The following is a 21,110-nucleotide window of genomic DNA, read 5'->3' on the forward strand; positions in this document are numbered from 1 at the left end:
GGGAAGAGCGTTGCCTGCAAAATGTTAGTGAGGAAGAAATGCAATATAACCGTGATTTATTATTATTATTATTATTATTATTATTATTATTATTATTATTATTGGTTTAGAGCTATAAAAATACTGAAACAGGTCTCCAGGCTAGACATGTTGGGCACCTTTGATTTTATTTATTTAGGAATCCATCCTTTGGGCACCGTTACAGTTTAAGAAGCAATTAATGACACTAGACACAGTGAGACTGCAATCCAGTAGACTGGAGTAGCTGCTGCCTTCTCACGGGCTACAAGAGCAGTGGCCAACCTTACAGAGCTTCTGAGCTCCACATGACAATCTTTAAGAACCAAAGGCTGCCTGCTGAGACTCAGGGCTTTGGCACTGCAGGAAGCACCTGCTAGGGCTTGGGGCTTCTGCCCTGCTCACTCTGAACCCTGCAGGTGCCTTCTGCGGGGCTGATGCCCCAAGACCTCCCTACCCACTGGGCAGAGGCCAGAGATAATGCAGTGAAGTCACATGCCTCCCAGATTTTTATTGGGGTCTTCTGGCTCCATTCAGTCACAATGCACAGCAATGTCTAAAGCTGGCAAACTGGGAGCTGAGACCATGAGGAAAGACAGTGGCAACAGCTGATACCAGCAGGGAAAGCCTCTGTATTTGCTGCTGCCTCTCCCTGCAGAGCTAGAGCAGTGGCGTCTCTGGCCTGGTTTACACTAGGAATCAAAGTCTATCCCAGATACACAGTTCTAGCCATGCCAGTAGCATAGCTAGAACTGACGTATCAGGATTGACTTTGTTCCTCTCCAGGCTCGCACTGACATCCCTTACTCCATGCAACAGCGTGGAATACCAGGGTTGTTGGCCGAGCCCGGAGAGATCGATTTTGCCACATCTTCACACATGCGGCAAAATCAATCTCTGGAAGATGGATTGCAGCATGTCAAACCTCCTGTAAATACAGAAGTACCCTCCGTGTAGCTCCTAGCTGCTTGCCACTGTGTCTCCACATGAAGTTAACAACCCTTGGCACTTGGGAGTGTCAGGAAGAGGCTGCTGAGAGTAAGAAGGGAAGCACACCTGGTGGCGCATGAGGGAAGCATGCCTGTGGGGGCATGACTCAGCTGTTGCTGGGGAAACCTTTCAATGGGGCACCTCACCCCACTCTCAGCAGGCAACAGTTGTCTCTGGGAAAAGCCCCTCACCTCACCACAGAGGGGAAGTTCTGAGCTTCCCTCCCCACCCTCATTTTGATTGGCAGAGATTGGGAAGTGGGAAGTGGGTGACGCTTGGAGCCACATTTTAACTGTGAAACAGCTGCACATGGCTCATGAGCCATGATTTAGCCACTTCAGCTCTATAGGGAGAGTGAATGGGAGAGATGTCACCTTTGGAACAGTGCATGACCCTGATGACCAAAGCTCCCTGTATTTTATGGCAAGCTGGAGCCAAAGTCTGCAGCCAGGTTTTTCTTTTGGCAGCATTCTGGTGGGGTAGCTATAGACATAAAAATGAATTTTTGTGGAACTGAATAATGCATTCAGCAAGGTAGCTCCTCCATCCCTGTGCTACTGCTTTTGACATTTAAACTCAACTTATTTTACAGTCTTCACATTTCTGGGGCCTGAGTGAGTATCTGCATCGCTCCAGTTTTATACTGGTGCAAATCTATTGACTCCATAATGACTCAAGTGCTCAGTGTTCGGTCTGCCATACATTTTTGTATTGATAATGTAAGCTTGCCTCATAGAAGATTTTCAGCCCAAAGTTGGAGGTTTCAGTAACTAGATCAAGGCTCTTTCTGGCTTTTAAGCACGTGAGGTGATGTAAGAATACTTCAGATTGTGACTCATTAAAGGGATGTTTTTGTAAAAAAAGATATTCAGCACAAATAGTTTGAAATGTTGACAATTAAATTATTAGGTTTCACAGTCACCACGCCATTGACATGAATGGGAACAGTTCATCTGTCTTAATTTTTTTGTTTTTGTTTAGCTTTTTTTGTTTGTTTTTGGTTTTTAAGTCAGCCTGCAAAGTACAAGGCTACATTGATTCAGATTTGATTTATGTTTCTAGTTTTCATGGCCAAGCTATTTTATTGTTAATGAAAGTCTTGGGGCGTGATTTTGTGGCTGCGGGTGTATTTGGCAGCAAGTTCTGCAGCCCAGGACTAGCACAATTCATGGAATACTGCAGCTGTTACTGGTGAGAAGCATGTGCCAATATGTGTAAACAAATCTCAAACTGCATAAGGACAAGGGTGGAAAATTGTAGATCCAGACTTCTCCCCTGTGTGGGTTAGAAGTGGAACAAATCTTACCCACCTGCCTGTAGAGCTTTTCTACCAGCCTAACTTTTTCCTGGAAGTTGCTATAACCCCTGCTGCTGCTAGTTTCCCTGGGACAAAACAGATGCTAATTCAGGCCCACATTTGCCCCTTCCACGTCCAGCTGCCGGGAGCATGCTGAGGGCCTCTGGAACTGGGCTTTGCAACAGTCAAGGACTCTGCATCCCTTGTGGGGGCTTCCCCCGTATTTCGCTGTGTACAGAACCACGCACTCCCAGCTCTCTGTGACAGGAGACTTTCTATGCCCGCAGAAGAGCGGGAAGGATCTTCCCCCAAAGGGTCATCTAACTGGTGTTTTACCTTAGGGGCACTTATGCATGTGTTTGAAACATCTAGCAAAAATTGACTTTAATGGAGCTATAATTTCACCCTTGGAGATTAACATTTCCAGTTCCATTTATATGACACCTCCCTGGTGGGTTTTTCACCCTTTGAATTCTTTGCAAAGTCCCTTCTCACTCTGTGCGCTGACCAGTGGAGTTCAATTGGTGTGCTGTAGAAAGGGGGTAGATGGGCATAATAATGCAGCCTGTAATAACAAGCGCAGTTTTGTGTATTTTCCCCCAGGCCTCCTAGGCATTGTGCTTGCCTGAAGTATGGTGCCTGGTGGAGTTTCCTGATGCTTTTTGTTACCTCACGTCATCTGCTTAAAGCCACCATCCTGCTCTGAGGAAATTATATTCCTCCGAAGCTAGGGTTAAAAATCTCTCTGAAACATTTCTCGCCAGTCAGTTTGGTGCCAAGGTAACCTGGGAAACTTGAAAAGATACAGGGCATTCAAATTCCACAGTTGTGCGCAACAACAAAGCTTAGTTTGTCACCAGTTTAAAGGGAACACTGCCAAGGATTTCTGGACTATTTAACGCACTTTATTTTCAATTTGTACTAATCAGGTACAAAAATCCTCCATGTTTTAAATGTGTTCTGTAAATCCGTATATTTACTTTGTCTTAATCTACAAATATGTTTTATAGTTATCTGACTCAGAATGAGGAAGTAACTGAAGGGACAGAGTAAACAGACATTTTGAAATCAATACCCATGTAGTTAATCACTTCATTATTGAGAGACAGGAGTAAGGGGAAGAATGGTGTACAGGTAAACAGGTGTTATCAACATGAGTTTGAGAAGGGCATACAGTAAACTTCCAAATCTGGCAGCCTCAGGACTGGGAAGTTGTCAGATATTCAGATATTCTGGATAACAGAGAGGTATATCTAGCAATACATAACACTAAAGAAAAACAAGATTAGATATCAAGAAACAAACAAAAATGTGTGCAGAGTACTTTACTCACCAACAACAGGAGTATTGTACACTGTAAACTTACACCGCATTTGCTGTATTTATTTGTATTTACTTTCATTACACTGTACTTATGGAAAATGTAACTAAAATATACTTAAGGTTAAAATGCCAGTTATCTGAGAGTTCCGGCAGATAGAATGCTGGATGTGAAGGAGTTTATTGCATTGCTTGCAAGTGGCACAATACATATACACATTGTACAGGCAACCCCAAATGACTGCTAATAAACCTTTGTAACAGTGGTTCCCAACCTTTTGAGTAATATGGAACACTTCCATGAGACCAAAAAATTCCACAGCCCACACACTTTTCTCAGCTGAATCAATTGCTCATAAATGTTGCTCAACCTCACCAGCCTGTTGGAGGTGAGACACAGCCTTTAGACCATGTCCCAGCTCCAACAGGCTCCAGCCCTTTTCCCCTCCCCGCTTGCCACAGAAGAGAGCAGTAACCTTGCTGCTTGATCCCCAGCTGGCACAGGTTCATCAGTCCCCCCTCTCCCCGGGGTAGCTCTGCAAAGAGCCACAGTTAGGGCAAATTGATGGCATGCCACAGCACACCAGTGTGTCATGGCACATCGGTTGAAAACCGTGTTATAACGTGCCCCATGTCGGTTACAAAAAGCCTTTGTTTGTGTGGTTTTTGGAGGTTTAGAAAATATTGAAGCTATTGCCTCTATCTCTACAGCTATAAAGCTAGGTGGTTTAGATTTTCACCTAAGTTTATAGGGATTCTCTGGCTCTTGACTGTGGGACATATCCAAACTTTAATGAAGAGAATTATTCTGTTGTTTACTCTGAGGTATTTCCAGGCTCTGGCTCCATTAATAATGCCACAAACACCTCAGCTGGGATATTTAAAAAAGCCTCAGGGAGTAAACGTCTATTGAAATTCAAAGGAGTTTGGGTGCTTAATGCTCACCCTTAAGCAAACAGTCCAAATCATTCTGCATCATGGTGGAAGATCCAGGCTTATATACCTATCATGTACAATCTTCTGTAGCCCCATTTTTCAAAAAATGCCATAGGTGTCGAGAAGCCAAAGTCCTCTTAACTTTCAATGTGACTTAGTTTCTTATGTGCCTACATCCCTTTTGAACATGAGATCTTGGCTCCCACCTCAGTTAGAAGTGTTGGAAAATTTTAGCCATGAACTTGTTTCAGTTTTCAAAGGTGGTAGTAGGCTAAGGTTGATAAAGCTACCTGACAAATAAACCACAGTCCTTGATAATGCCCAGCTCTCCATGCCAGGTCATGTGAAGGGCATGGCTGGTGGGCAATAGAAGCTAAGATCAATTAGGGTGTGTCTACACTAGCCGGCTACTTCGGAGTAGCTGGCACAATGTCGCAATAACATGCGTCATATCTATACGCACCGTGCACTATTTCTATGTTGAAAATGACGTTAGGTGGAGAGATGTCGAAATTGCTATCCCTATCCGAAGATGGGAATAGAGCCCTACTTCGACATTCAACGTCGAAGTAGGGCGTGTGTAGACAATCCGCGTCCCGCTACTTCGAAATAGCAGGGTCCTCCATGGCGGCCATCAGCTGAGGGGTTGAGATGCTCTGTCCAGCCCCAGCAGGGCTCTATGGTCCATGCACACAGCAGTCGTTAAAGCACCACAGACCTGCATTTCCTGTGGCAGGAAGCTGAGAGCGTGCAGGCAGCAGCATACGCACATGCTAGCCCTGCGCTCCCTCCAGAGGCCCCGAACCACCACCCACCAGCCATGGCATCCAGCCAGCCCCCAGTGTACGCCCAGGGCTCCCCCCCGAGGGGACCCAGGCACCCCGGCAGCCAAATGGGGGGCCAAAAAGAGCTGGGGCCCCTCCTGGTCAGAGGCTGAGCTCTGAGATCTGCTGGGGTTCTGGGGTGAAGAGGAGGTGCTCCACATAATAGGGAGCAAGCGGCGGAACGTGGAAGTGTTCGTCCGACTGGCCGAGGGCCTGGCCGCCTGGGGTCACCCTGCTCGCACGCCAGATCACATCTGGAGCAAGGTGAAGGAGTTGCGGCAGCGTTACGCCTGGGCCCAGAACTTGGCCAGCCAGCCTGGGGCTGCCCCTGCTGCTTGCCCCTATTACAGGGAGCTCAGGGGCATCCTGGGCCCCCGGGACACCTCCTCCCCCTAGGCCACCCTTGACACCATGGCCGACGAGCCCCAGCAGGCCTTGGAGTAGGAGTCCAGCCGGGAGGCCAGGCCCACACCCCGGGGCCTGCCTGAGGAGCCCCCTCTTCAGGATGGTGGAAGAGGGGTCCTGAAGCGAGAAGGAGGGGCTCCTCAGGCCTCCCCTCATGAATCGCCATCCAGGCATCCACCCACCAGGATTCCCCTGACGGTGGCAATGGATGGTCAGGTATGTACCCCACAGAGCACACACCCCCAGGCCACAGGAGGGGGGCACCAGACACAACCGGGAGCCTCACACACCCCCAGCGGACCCTGACCCACAACTGCCCAGCCACAGCATGGTCCCAGGATGGCAGCATGGCCATCAGCACCCGTCAGCCTCCATGGACAGCACTGTGCCCTAACTCCGGGGGTGGGGGGACCATGCAATGGGGACACCCAACAAGGATATCACACCCACTGACAAGGATGGAGACCCAGCACCCAAGGGGGAGCGGGGGGGACGGGCCATGGGCCAGGGCACAGTGCTTCCCCTCCCTCTCTCCCTCTGCACAACTGCACCATCTGAGGCCCCAGGCAGCCAGGCACCCTCTGTGTTCCCTGAGAGCCCACCAGAGGTCAGCCACTGACAGCGCCCGGGGACACCCCCAGGGCCAGCAGGACCGTCATGACACTGCTGGACCCAGGGTATGGCCCCTGTGGACCCCCCACCTCCTGGCAGCTCTCTGGTGGCAGACAGAGGTGGCCGAGGAGAGACTAGGGTTCAACCAGGAGGAGTCCACCCAGCTCTGGGAGGCATGGCAGGAATTCATGGGGGTGTTCCGGGACATAGCCAGGTCCATCCAGGAGGCTGTCACCTGGCTCCTGCCCCCTGCTGCTCCCCATGCCGCCCTCCCTACCGCTCCACCTGATGCCCCCCCTGCCGCCCCACCTGTCTCACCCCCTGCCATGACGCCTACCGTGCCCCCAGCCACCCCACCTTCCACGCTGCCTGCCTCACCACCTGCCGCCCCACCTGCTGCACCACCTGCCGTGCCGCCTGCTAGTCCCCCAGGACCAGAGCCCACTGGGGCTGAAGACCGGCCGGTGGAGGCATCCCAGCCATACCTGCCAGTCCTCTCGGCCCTCAGCTGGCCATGCCAGGGACCGGGGACAAAGGGGGCATCATGACCTGTACCCGCTGTGGGTTGCGCCCCTCCACACCCACCCCAGACGGATGGGCCAATGGCCGAGTCATCTGATGGGCTCCCATTTGTATATAGTTGTCCACCTTGTGTATGGTTGTTCCGCTTGTATATAGTTGTCCTCCTTTGTATATTGGTTGCAGTTTTGCTTGTGCACGTAACACAGTTACCAGTTTTCAATAATTCACAGTTTTATTTTCCAAAGAACCTAAGACATGTGCTTGTTGGGGGGATGGTGTGTGGGCAGTGTAGACAGTGTGTGTGGCGGCTCTCTGGGGAAGTCCAGGTAGGTGCTCAGGGGTCTCCCTGATCAAAATGGGCCCACAGGGCCTCATGGACCCGTACCCCCTCACGGTGGGCCTGGTGACTGGGTGCGGCAGCCATCTGGGGGAAACCCGTGCCAGCGTCGACTGCCCACCCCTGGACGAAGGCCTCCCCCTTGCTCTCAACAATGTTGTGGAGCGTGCAGCATGCATCCACAACCTGGGGGATGTTCTGGTGGTCGACGTCCAGGTGGGCAAGGAGGCACTGCCAGCGGCCCTTCAGGTGGCCGAAGGTCCTTGCCACCACCTGGCGGGCGTGGTTCAGGTAGGCTTTGAACCGCTCCTGGCTGGCATTGAGGTGGCCGGTGTACAGGCACATGAGCCAGGGCTGGGGGGGGTAGGCCACGTCCACCACGAGGCAGAGGGGCATGGTGTTGTCCACCAGAGGGAGATCCTTCTGGGGGATGTAGGTCCCCGCCTCCAGCCAGCAGCACAGGCCCTAGTTCTGGAAGACGCGGGCATCATGTGTGCAGCTGGACCAGCCCATGTAGACATCCTGGAAGCGGCCCCGGTTGTCCACCATGGTCTGCAGGACCACAGAGTGGTAGCCCCTGTGGTTGATGTATCTTCCCGTACTGTGGTCTGGGGCGCAGATGGGGATGTGGGTCCCATCCAGGGCCCCAAAGCAGTTCGGGAACCCCATGGCGGCAAATCCGGCAACAGCTGCATCCAAGTCCTTGAGTCGGATGACCCTCTGGAGCAGCATGGCATTGAGTGCACAGACCACCTGTGGGGAGGGAACACAAATGCCCATGGGGGTGCACAGGGTGCCCCAGGCCACTCACCCCGCAGGCCCCTCCCCCAGACCTGTGTACCCCCCCGGCTACCCCACCGCTCCGCCTCTCCCTCACCGGCACCCCTCCCTCCCCAGCCCCATACCCGGTCCCTCCCTCCCTGGCACTCCTCCCTTCCCAGCCCCACACCTGGGCCCCCAGCCCCAGCTCCTGACCCCTCCAGTGGGTGCATGCTCGGGCCTCCTTACCTCCATGATGATGGCCCCAACCGTGGCCTTTCCCACTCCAAACTGGTGTCCCATGGAGCGGTAGCTGTCTGGAGTAGCCAGCTTCCAGAAGGCTATTGCAACCCTCTTCTTGATGGGGAGGGTGCACCGCATACATGTATCCTGGTGCCTCAGTGCTGGGGAGAGCCACTGGCAGAGCTCCAAGGAGGTCTGCCGGTGCATGTGGAAGTTCCGCAGCTACTGGTCGTCATCTCACTCCCGCATGACCAGCTGCTCCCACCACTCGGAGCTGGTGGGGTAGCTCCAGAGGCGGCGGAGCACCCAGCAGGGGAGGAAGAGGGGACCCCAGTAGCCAGGGGCATCCCTGTCTGTCCCCTGGGAGGGCTCCTCTGCGAGGAGCTGCTGGGCAGCCTCCTGTGCAGCACCTAGCAGGGCGCTTGCTCCCTGGGGGACTAAATGGAGGGCTTCAAGCTGCTGCTGCTGCTGCTGGGGGTCCATAGCTGCTGTGCGTTGGTCTGCGAGAGTGTGGCTAGCGCTCTGCAGACCTCGTGCTGTGCAGGCCGGGTGTGTCTGGGAGCAGCCCTTTAAAGGAGTGGCTTGCTGTTGCCCCAGAAGGGCTAGTCCAGCCTGTGACCCCGTCCCCGGGCTTTCCTGGCCCCTTATTTTGATGGGGAGCGCTTGTGTGTGTGGATGCTCCGCGTTTCCTTCTGGGGCGGCTCCTTTCGATGTTCCCCGTCTCTACTTCGACGTTGAATGTTGATGGCACCAGCCCTGGAGGATGTGGAGACGATACGCGTCGAAGTAGCCTATTTCGATGTTCTTACTCCAAAATAGGCTACTTTGACGTAATATATTAGTGTAGACGTCGCCTTAGAGTGCAGGGCCCTGCAGGCAACTACATTGTTCACCTTGTCCTAAGACTAGGGAAGGTATGTGGATTTTATTAATGCATAGGAGAGCCAAAGGCCACGACCTCCAATGTATTCAGGTGCCTAAATCTGCACAAGCGCCCATTCTCTGAACTGGAGGTCATGTATCAAGTACTTACTACCTCCAAAGAGGGACAATGACAGAGACACAGTGCAGAAAGGTGTGCATGTGTTGTGTGTGGGGAGTTTTTTAATTGTTCAAAGTTGAGCAGTGTCCTTATTTGGATAGTGGTGGGCCAAAAAAAATTGGGCGTTCAAAGAAGGGGAAGAGATTGAGCACAAAGCCTGTGTTTTATTTAAAGTACTTTGATCCCAATTTGTGTGCATGTTTAATGATTGCTCTGCTTCACGGTGTTACCATTTAACTGGTTCCAAAGCGATTTTAAAACTAGATGGTTCAGTGAGATGAATGGGGAAGCAAAGAAGTACAGTTCACGCTGTACTTTTCTGTTACTATTGTTTGGGGGCAGTTTTCTGGAAGGCTGGACAAACAGGCAACAGTGAGCTGAAGGTTCTTCAGGATAGAAATGAGAAACTTGACTCAATAAATTAAATACAAGTCTTGGGCTTCCTTAGAAAATCTCAGAAATTGCTGAGCTCCCACGTATTGTGTTTGACGTAGTTCCCTTTATCACATTATCGAATCATTATCAAAATACCTCTTAAATAATCTGGCTAGCAGGGAATTCAACATTTTATAACCATGCTGCTGCTGCTACCTTAGGGCCCTGCCCACTGGTAGGTAAGAGAAAACTCTTAGGCTTAACCATGGCTGGTTGAAACAATAGCAACAGGAACTCTGAAAATGACTAGCACATTGCATTTGATGTCTGTAGGTGTCTTATCTGGTTTTTTTGGTATGTCTGGTTGAAGGATCAAAGGCAACTAATACATAACTACAAGGAACAGTCCCCCTCTCTCCCATCGTATTTCAGGTAGATCTAGCCTCTGGATTACAACCAAAGTAGTCATTCAATCCCTTTTTATATCACCATCGTTTACTCTGTCTTGTTTTCACTATTTTCTTAAATACTGTAATACACAAAAGAATAAGAAACTTCTACACCCATAAATTTTTTGAAAGCAGATTCCAATTAAATACAGCTGCAAAAGACTGAGAAGATCTTCTGATAGCCCCCTTAAAATTAAATGGTCTTGTGGATAAAAATGGTATGTGGGGAATAGTCCATAGGGTGAATTATTTTTTGCAGCAGAAATGGAGCCCACTTGGTTTTCCAGGGACCTGTGCATAGTTTTCAATCTTTAATATGTATTTCAAGAGACCACAGTCCATATAAGTTGACTGTGTGAGGGGGACTGGGCCTGTCCATCTGCTGGAGTGTTTTGTATGCATGGTTTTCTATCTTTGTTAGCTGCTGTTTAGCTCTAGGTTCCAGGGTAGCTAGGACTATTATTAAAATAGCTCATGAGGTCTCAGAACAACCACACCATACTATTCTACCCTTACTCCATTTACTGAGATGTAAGAGCTCTGCCAGAAGAAATATACAGCCCATTAATTGGGCATAACTAAGTTAAACACAGTTTACTATCTTAAAAACTCTTTGGGTCTTTCATTGCTCTTGGGAGTCAAAAGGATGCGCTTATGCACTTCCGTTTATTTCCTTTATTGTCCCTTTAGACCAGAGTTGAATTGCAGCTGGCCCGGGAAAGCCAGCATTGTTTCTGTGATTTTGCTTTACTTGACCTCTAGATAAAAAGGAGTTCAGAATGTGAATCAGTTCCAGAAAACTGATGCCATTAAATCTATTAAATGAAACTTTTAACTTCCATTCAAAGGATTATAAAGTTCTAATTAGGCATCTAACTCTCCGAACCAATGTTCCCTCTATTTTTTTCCATCCTTGTGCAGAATAAATTTTGTTACATGCACTGAGGCATGTGCCAGATATGCACCATTAGTAGAAACACATTGTGCCAGCGGTGGGCACTGTGCATGCTTTGCTTAATCAGCTGGGTGGCACTTGAATCTCTTCTGGGTGGCCACCTAAGTGCTTAGAGGTAACACTGCATAGAACCATTTTCTGGATTTTTCTCATAGGCACAGATCCTATAATTTGACCATATCAGGAAAACCCTGCACTGGTCCACTGGCATGGACCTGATTGTAGGTTGTGGCCAGTGCTAACAAGGGACTCATGCCCATTTCTCCAGGTACTGCATAATATCTACATAGTTAAAGCACATCCTAAATGCAAATTTTGGTCACATTACACATAACCAGAAATTAAGTAGCTGGAGGATATACTATAATATATCTAAAGTAATTTTATAGGGACAGCCTGAACATTTTGGAGAAACTTTGGTTTGGTTTGTTTGTTTTACTTTATAGAACTGAAGGATTAAGAATCAGGACAAGGTAGCTTCTTTAATTAGGGTGACTAGAGATCCCGATTTTATTGGCACAGAGCCCGTATTTGGAGGCTACTGATATGAGCCTCAGTGGAGTTGAACTGGTTTTAACAAGCAGAGAACTTAGCCCTTAAAAAGATCAGAGTAACATGTCCCATTTCTTAAGCAAAGACCAAATTGTTTTCAATTCACCCTGGATGAAATGAATGAGGAAGAGGATTGTTCCTACTCATCCTGTGCGTTGGGTTTGGCCCCATGGTGCTATCATTCATGTTTAATGACTCTTTACCCCACATTCAGCACAGTAGAAGAAAACCAGGCCCAAAGAGAGTAACACTTCAGATATAGCTACATCTGAGTTATGCTACAGAAGATTTTAGGCAATTTATTGTGAATTTATTTTAAAATGGGCTGCAAATTTTTAGTTCCATTCTCCCCTTGGTGTCTGTCACAATTGTTTAATGTGACAAATGAGCTCATAGGAATAAGGGGATTTCAAAGCTGTCGGGGTCCTTTCGAAAAGGACCCCCATCTGGACGAGCTGCATGGGAGTGAAACATGGCAATTTTGAAGTGCCGCGGCTGGTGACATTTTAATGAGGTGATGAATATGCATTTCAGCACCTCTTTAGTAATATTCAAAATGGCCATTTGCATGGCAGTTTTGAAGTTATGTGCCAGTGTAGATGTAACCATCATCTGCTAAGGTATTCTCTCATCTGGGATAGTTTAACAATGGGGAAAAACTCCATGTATTCAAAATAAAATACCGAGATTTGCATCTAAATTTGCATGAGGAAGGGATATTAGTGACACTCAGATACCTCATTTTAAGAGACACGTTGAATCTTTTAAACTATTTTATTAATGAGATATGTGTTCATTTATTTTTAGAAGAGGTGACTATAACACTTACTGATGCCCGCTGGGTTGGGGCATGGTAGCTGGGCATTCTGACATGTGGATCAGCAACTCTGCTTGCTGCAATACCTTTTTGCTTTCTGCCCAAATCCCTTCCCAAGGAAGGACAAGCAAGAGATACAGAGTTATTAAATACGAGAAATGCATCACAACTACAAGAGAGAGGTGAAACTCAAGACAAATTTAGAATGAATGAACAGTCACTAAAGGTAAGTTCAGCTAACTATCTCCTGAACAGACCACTGTCCTTACATAGTAGAATGCATTCATATTAGCAAGAGTGCGAGGGAAATCTTGCTTTACTCTCAGAGACTTGATAGTGTGGCTGTGTCTACACTTGCATTTGTCCTTCAAAAGAAGCATGCAAATGAGGGAAATTAAAATGCAGATGAAGTGCAGATTTAGATATCTGGCACCCAACTGTTGTATTCTTTCGAAAGAGGAAAAGCAGTGTAGATGTGGCTTTTTTGTAAGTAAACCCCATCTTCGAAAGAGCCGCGTCTACACGGCTTTTCTTCTTTCGAAAAAGCTCTTTCAAAAGAAGAATATGCAAATGAGGTGCCTGATGTATAATCTGCACCTCATTTGCATTTTTGATTTCCCTCATTTGCATGCTTCTTTTGAAAGAGGAATGCCAGTGTAGACACAGCCTATGAGATTGAGATCCAGAGTCACCTGCTGCTTCTCCCAAATTTCAGGGCTAATAGTATCATGAATTTTGCTTCCAGCCAGCCACTACTTATAAATAGAGCTGGGCAAGGCTACTGTGCCCTGGCAAAGTTCAGAACAAAGGTGGCCAACCTTTTTTCAACAGGGGAACACAGCACTTTTTTACATGTTCCGGGGGCCGAACACAAAATCGCCCCAACCACCACCACCCCATCTCCAGGCTTACCCCCCTCCCAGACCCAAACCACCCCCCTCAAACCCAGGATTAATTTACCCAAGAGCTTCACGTGCTGCTGCCTTTGCTGCTCCTTCACCTTTGAAAATGGAGAGCTGGGGGAGACTGAGGCAAGAATAGCGTCAATTACAGGATTTGTTTTTAAGATGAGGGCAGGAAACCAAACCCAGAATGAGTTAATGCTGGCCAAGTGGTTTATGAGCCATCAGAATGACTTATACAAACACATCATGGTAAAAAGAGAGAGAGAGAAGCACTCACTTGTGCTTTAGTGACAGTTCTTTGCATTGGGATTGGGGTGTGATGGGTTAAGTGAGGGACATCCAGAATTATCAAAAGACCCTCTGGGGCCCTTCCAGGTGGAGTTAGTTTCATTACATCTGTGGCCACTGACCAAATCCAGGATCAAACTGGATCCAATTTAGGACCGTCCCTACTTCCCTTCTTCCTCAGCTACACTGAGCAAAGTCATTTTGTAAAGCCTCCTAATAACCTGTTATATTCTTTCATTCCAGATTTCACCCCATTCCTCAGGAGCCTGTTTTACAACACAGTTTATATGTTGTTTATACTGATAAGTGTGCTGCAGTTCAGCGCTTTCATTGCCATGATATCCTTCATGCCGAAATATTTGGAATATCAGTATGGGAAACCTGCATCCCAGGCTCTCTGTGTATTAGGTACACTCCCATTCTATCTCATTTTAGTGACCAGCTAGTGACGCCACTGAGGGTTTATATGATACATATTTGCACAACAAGAAACACTTATTTGCTTGTATCTTCCTAGGTGTTTACAGCTTACTGATTATAAGCGCTGGATATTTTCTTGGTGGCTTACTAATGAAAAAATTCATAATAAATATCATTCAAGCGGCCAACGTAGCCTTCTGGATCTCTTTAACTGAATACCTGATCTTCTTTACTGCTGTTTTCACAGTCTGTGAAAATTCTCCAGTTGCTGGTCTAACAGTCTCCTATGAAGGGTAAGTTTTTTAAGTCACAACACTGAAACAATCCATCCTCCCCTTATAAAACAGTTTCTCCAAGTACTTGATAATATCCACGTAATTAAAACACAACCTAAATGTAAGTGTTGGTCACATTACACGTAACCAGAAATTAAGTAGCTGGAGCATATACTATAATATATCTAAAGTAATTTTATAGGGACAGCCTGAACATTTTGGAGAAGCTTTTGTTTGGTTTGCTTTACTTTTTAGAACTGAAGGATTAAGAACCAGGACAAGGTAGCTTCTTTAATTAGGGTTACCAGATATCCTGATTTTATTGGCGCAGTCTCAATGTTTGGAGGGTTTCCACTATTCTTTCATCCAGGACAACCACCCAGTTGGTGCATGGAATATTCAGATCATGTATGAAGTGGTGAAGGCAGCACAGATTGCATCAGAGATGAAACAGTACAAGCTTGCAGATTAGGGCTTGTGTGAGACAAGATGGACACAATCTGGGCAGCTATGTCTGGCAACAGATGAAACCTTCACTTACTCAGGACTTGAAGCAGAGGGCACACTACACACAGAATGTGTGGGCTGGCTGTTATCAAGAAGGCATCTGATGCTTTAATGGAGTGGACAGCAGTATCATCATGTATGATCACAGCCAGATTCTGCACCAAAATGCAAAAGGTACTAATTGTGCAATATTATGTACCAACCAATGAAGCAGCTCAGGAATGTAAAACAGACTTCTACGGGAAACTACAAAGTGTGGTGAACCAGAAAGCAAAGAATGATATGTTAGTTTTGATGGGTGACTTCAGTGCAAAAATGGAAGCATAAATAAGGCAGAGAACAGGCCATGGGAAAGGAAGGCCTAGGCAACATGAGTGAAAATGGAGAGTGCTTCTTTTGTTCCTTTGATGGATTGGTGATAGGTGGTAGTGTTTTTCCACACAAAAGGATCCACAAGATCACTTGAGTTTCACTGGATCAACCAGATTGATCAAATCTGTGTTAGCGCCTCTTTCAGAAGATCGATGCAGAACGTCCATGCTAGAAGAGCAGCAGGTGTAGGTTCAGACCACCATTTAGTCACAATAAAACTCAAGTTCAAGCTCAAGAGGTACACCACAAAAGTGACCAAGCTGGGATTGAGATTCAACACAGGAGTAGCTGAAGGATATAGAAACAAGAGCCAGTTTCATAGAACTGTCCAACAGATAAGTACTTCTGTACTTCTGGAAAACCTCATCCTGAAAGATGCTATCACGGAACACATTTGGGAACACACCAAAACAGCCTGGAAAAAAAGCTGTGATAAAACATTGGGAAAGAGAACAAGGTGTCACAAACAATGAATCACAGCAGAAAGTCTGAGAAAAGTGAAGGAATGAAAGGACAGCAGTCAACAACAGCAGTCAACAACAGCAAAACAAGAGAACCAAGGTAGAAGCTGAAAGACTGTATTCAGAAGCCAACAAAGTAGTTAAAAAGGCTGTAAAACAGGATAAGAAGAACTTTGTGGAAAATCCTTGTGGAAAGCGCCAAACCAGCTGCAGAAGAGAGAAAATTGAAGGAGCTGTATAACATCACACATAAGCTAGCTGGGTGATGGTGTACAGTGGCTCAGCCAGTACAGGATAAGGAGGGGCATATGCTAACGAACCCAAGTGACCACCACAGTAGATGGAAGGAATACTTTGCAGAGCTACTGAACTGCCCTGCCTACATAGAACCTCCTGAGTTACCACCTGCAAATTAACAGCAGCAGACACACAAAAGAAGAAATCAGAGACACCATTGCCATCTGAAAAGGGGAAAAGCAGACAACATCCCCGCAGAAACAATCAAGAAAGGCAGTGAGACATAACTCAACATGGGCTATGTCTACACTTACAGAAAACTTCAAAATGGCCATGCTAAGGGCCAAATCGAAGAATACTAATGAGGCGCTGAAATGGATATTCAGTGCCTCATTAGCATGCCGCCAGTCATGGCACTTTGAAAGTGCTGTGGTTCGCTCACCTGCAGCTCATCTACATGGGGGTCCTTTTTGAAAGGACTCTGCCAACATCAAAATCCCCTCACTCGTATCAGCTTTTGAAAAGGACCCCAGTGTAGACGAGCCGCGGATGAGCGAACCATGGCACTTTTGAAGTGCCATGGCTGGCTGCATGCTAACAAGGCGTTGAATGTTCATTTCAGCACCTCACGAATATTCTTCGATTTGGCCATTAACATAGCCATTTCAAAGTTTTTTGTAAGTGTAGACATGGCCATAATGTATAATCTATTTGGGAAAATTTGGGACGCTGAGGAGATCCCACAAGACTGGAAACATGGCTACCTTATCAAGCTTCCAAAGAAAGACAACCTGAAGGAATGCAAGAAGTGGAGGAGCATCACGTTACTGTCTATTCCAGCAAAAGTGTTCAATAGGATTCTCTTGGGGAGAATGAAGACAGAAATTGATAGACTGCTCAGGGAAGAACAGGCCGGCTTCCAAAGTGAGATATCCTGTACTGATCAAATAGCAAGTCTCAAAGTGACCACTGAACAGTTGCTTGAGTGGAACTCATCCCTGTACATAATCTTCATAGACTTTGAAAAAGTCTTTGACATTATTGATAGACATTTTGGCTACGTCTACACTAGCCCAAAACTTTGAAATGGCCATGCAAATGGCCATTTCGAAGTTTACTAATGAAGTGCTGAAACAGATATTCAGCGCCTCATTAGAATACTGGCAGCTGCAGCACTTAGAAATTGATGCAGCTCTCTGCTGTGCGGCTTGTCCAGATGGGGCTCCTTTTCGAAAGGACCCCGGCAACTTTGAAATCTCCTTATTCCTATCTGCTGTTAGGAATAAGGGGATTTCAAAGTTGCCGGGGTCCTTTCAAAAAGGAGCCCTGTCTGGACGAGCCGAGCAGTGGCAAGCCACGTCAATTTCGAAGTGCTGAGGCTGCCAGCATTCTAATGAGGCACTGAATATGTGTTTCAGCTCTTCATTAGTAAACATCAAAATGGCCATTTGCATGGCCATTTCAAAGTTTTGGGCTAGTGTAGACGTAGCCAAAATGTCTATCAATAATGTCAAAGACTTTTTCAAAGTCTATGAAGGTTATTTGCATGGCCATTTTGAAGTTTTGGGCTAGTGTAGACATAGTCTTTGTGGAAACTGCTGCAACACCATGGCATTCCATCCAAAATTATTAATCCGACCCATTCAACGTGTGACTCCTCGACATGCCAAGTCATTCACAATGGTCTATTGACAGAATCCTTCAGTATACTTTACAGAGTGTGACAAGGGTGCCTATTGTCACCTTTCCTGTTCTTGATCACAATGGACGGGATTATGAACAGGACAACAGATGGCCATCAACAAGGCATTCAATGGACACTTTTCAAACAGTTAGAGGACATTGATTTTGCTGATGATGTTGCCCTCCTTTCACACCAGCATGAACGTATGAAAGAAAAAGGTTACAACATTAGACAAAACTGCCACAGTGACTGTACTGAGCATTAACAAGGGAAAGACCAAGACAATGAGGCTGCATCTACACTACAAGCTAAAATCAAATTTATTAAAATTGATTTATTAACACTGGGTTTTATTAATTTGATTTTGAGCATCCTCACATTCCCACATGCTCCCCACAAAATTGACTTATTGCTGCCACACACAAGAAGTTTAAATCGACTGCTGCCACAGTGTATTGTGAGAACCTATCCCACAGTTCCCTGAAGTGTATCAGAGAGGTAGCCGAGTTAGCCTGTATCTTCAAAAATAACAAGAACTCCTGTGGCACCTTATAGACTAACAGATATTTTGGAGCATAAGCTTTCATGGGCAAAGTGATTGTCAACTTCTTAATTGGATTAACAGCCATCAGGCAGTTAAGCTAATCAATTAAATTGAGAACCAGTTCAGCTGCAGGGCAGAGAACTGCATACCTGAGGAGCAGTGCCCAGCTCAGGTAAGGTGGGGGCCTGAGTCCGAGGGAGGGAGAGAAGAGCTGATTGGCTCCATGACTTCCAGCCTCTGCAGGTCCCTGTGCCTCCCCTAGCTACCTCCAGTCAATGACCGATCCCTAGCCCCGAGTGAGACACCCTTAGCCCCCTTCAGGCCCTGAGTGACTCCTAGCCCTGAGTGTGACTCCCCATCCCCCTTTAGCCCCAGAGTGTGACTCCCCAAGCTCCTGACTGTGGGAGTTAAGCCAGGGGAGCAGTTTGAGGATGAGTGTCTTTCCACCACTACAACTCTGACTAACTGTAGTAAATGTAGTGTTATTATTTTATTAATATATTTCCCCTTTTCTATGAAATACGAATATATAAACATGAGGGGGCGCAATTTTATATTCTTGCCCCAGGCACAAAATTAGCTAGTTACGGCTCTGCTGTCCCTCCTCCCCCCAATTTTTTGAATTGCCTTGGGTAACCAAGGCTTCCTGAATTGTCAAAATGGGTCCCCATCTGGAAAAGGTTGGGAACCACTGATCTAAACATTGTGAGGTGGAAGGGACAGTGGTTGAATCAGTTGGGAACCTTTTGGCCATACAGCTGCAAGGCTGGTTTGACTAGTGTACCCCTCAACCTCCCCACCTCCCCGGGTTCAAAGCTGGGTCTATAGCTATTTTGTGAGACTCCATCTTGGTGGATGCTGAGATGTTGTGGCTAGGCCCAGAGCTGATTGCTCCTTTGAACTGAAGCCATAAAGAGCTGGAATCAGGGTTTTGCCTACAGCAAAACCCACAAGACAGCAGGCAAGCAGCCAGTAGAGCACAGTGGACAGTCAGCTGGCAGGAGTGAGTGGTGGGCGGCTGGTGAGAGAAGCAGCTGGTGAGAGAAGCATCAGGCAGCTAGCAGGGCGGCTGGCTGGAGTGAGTGGCGGTTGTCTGGTGAGAGAAGCAGCTGGTGAGAGAAGCAGCAGGCGGCTAGCAGGGCGGCTGGCAGGAGTGACCAGTGGGTGGCTGGTGAGGCAGCTGGCAGGGACAAGTGGAACTCTGGATCAGCATAAAAGTGACATTGCCTCAGGCTCAATGAGGGAATGCATCATTGTGATGTGTCAGGGTTGGCATGGACTGTACAGAATTGTAAGTGGGGCATGTGAAGGGGGGTACAGAAAAAATTGGGGTGTGTGGATTGGATCCTTACCGTATTGGACTGGTGAGCCTGAGAGGCAGAGGACACTGCTCAATCCATTTGAGCTGGGACAGTTACTTGAGGATTGGTTATGAACTCTGGGTGTGGTATTTTCCCAAGTTTATGCCACATGAGTCTTCTGCCTCTTTCATTAAAAGTTTATTTTCAACACTTAGACTCTGTGCTTGTGAGCGGGGAAGCATTGCCTCTCTGAGGCGCCCAGGGGTGTGTGAATTTCCCAGGCTACTGGGAAGGCGGGGGCTTGAGCCAGTTCTGTGTGAGATGAATGTAGAGGAACCCCTAGATGCTGAACCCAGCCCTGGCTGCTGCTGATTCCTTCGGGCAGAAGGGTTACACTTTTTACTTCCCAAGTAGATCAGCGCTCTGGCCATGACCAGGCACACTTTTTGCCAGGCACACTTCCTTTTCTTCAGCTGCCAGTTAGGGCAACTTTACTGCCCCTTTGTGCCATGGACATGGTTTATAAGAGCCATGATCTTCACATGTGAAGGGCTACTTCAGGTAATAGAGTTAATTCAGTCCTTGATTTTTCTACTGAGACCCCCAGCAAGGGCATCAGTTAGTGCAAGTTGCAGTGTTTAGAGTGATGTTGACACTCTTTTAGAAACTGAGCATTTACCCTCAAAGTCCTCTCACACAGCTCATTAAACAGCTATCAGATTGTCAGTGTGTGCAGGTTCTGAGTGCAGCTTAATATTTACATTGTAAAAAAATAACGAAGATCTTTTTTTCCTAGGGAAGGCTGGCACTAGCAGTGCTCTAGGAGGCAAAATGCCAAATCAGTGACACTGCAAGAAATCTGCCTTCTTTTGAAAAGCTTTTGCCTCAGTGCCTTTGGAAAAGTTTTGAAACCGCTGTAAAAAAGAACATCCAGGATTGGGAGTGTAGTGGAGACTCCTCGACCTTTTAAAGAAGGCAGCCCTCCCACTGTGACGTTATACCGGCATCCTGCCTGAAAGCGCTCCAGCACTGAGAAGAAAGGATCTGACACAGAAGTGACACAAGTAAGTTCTCTTTCTTGCTTTCTTTTTTTTTTTCCCCCTTAGTTTCTCTCCTTTAAAAATGATTATATTATACCTGGTGGTGGTGGGATATGCACTCCACACTAAGTAACACTGGGCTGCATTTGCTGGTTTTGCTTAAACATGGAAGAGACTACTTAAATCCACGCAATACAAAGGTACAATATAACTAAGCCAAAAGACAATTTTTCTTTTTTTAAAAGACAATCATTGAGGACAGCTGGCATTTTCGCTGCTTAGTTAAAAAACTTGTTTACACAAATGATCCAGTAGTTGCCCAGGATACTATTATTACACAGTGCTCATGAAAAATATTACTATCTCACTAGGAAGAACAGGAAAATACCTACATAGAGTTTAATGTTTGTTAGCATTTAAAAATGAACCCTTCACCTAGCTGGGGAGCAATAAAAATTTGGAGAAGAAAATGTGGTAACCCAATTTAAATACTTATTAAAAGGGGCCAGATACCCTGCACAGCTGATCACCAGCGAAAGATAAGAGGGCACAAAGTTCATTTGCTTTGGAGAACTCCATCTTTCAGCTCAAGTCTCATTAAGACTAGAGTAGGTTTGAACATA

General features: G+C 46.9%; 1 protein-coding gene across 1 annotated transcript in view; it reads left to right on the top strand.

The window, feature by feature from the left end:
- The first annotated feature begins 20,434 nt into the window (after positions 1–20,434).
- Positions 20,435–21,110, top strand: part of LOC142007174 (solute carrier organic anion transporter family member 1C1-like) — a 56,940-nt gene continuing 56,264 nt past the window's right edge. Inside the window, exon 1 of the mRNA XM_074983729.1 lies at positions 20,435–20,511. The gene's annotated coding sequence lies outside the window, so the exon portion shown is untranslated. The remainder of the gene's footprint in view (positions 20,512–21,110) is intronic.

Source organism: Carettochelys insculpta, chromosome 1 (genome assembly GCF_033958435.1).
Source record: "Carettochelys insculpta isolate YL-2023 chromosome 1, ASM3395843v1, whole genome shotgun sequence".
Taxonomy (NCBI): domain Eukaryota; kingdom Metazoa; phylum Chordata; order Testudines; family Carettochelyidae; genus Carettochelys; species Carettochelys insculpta.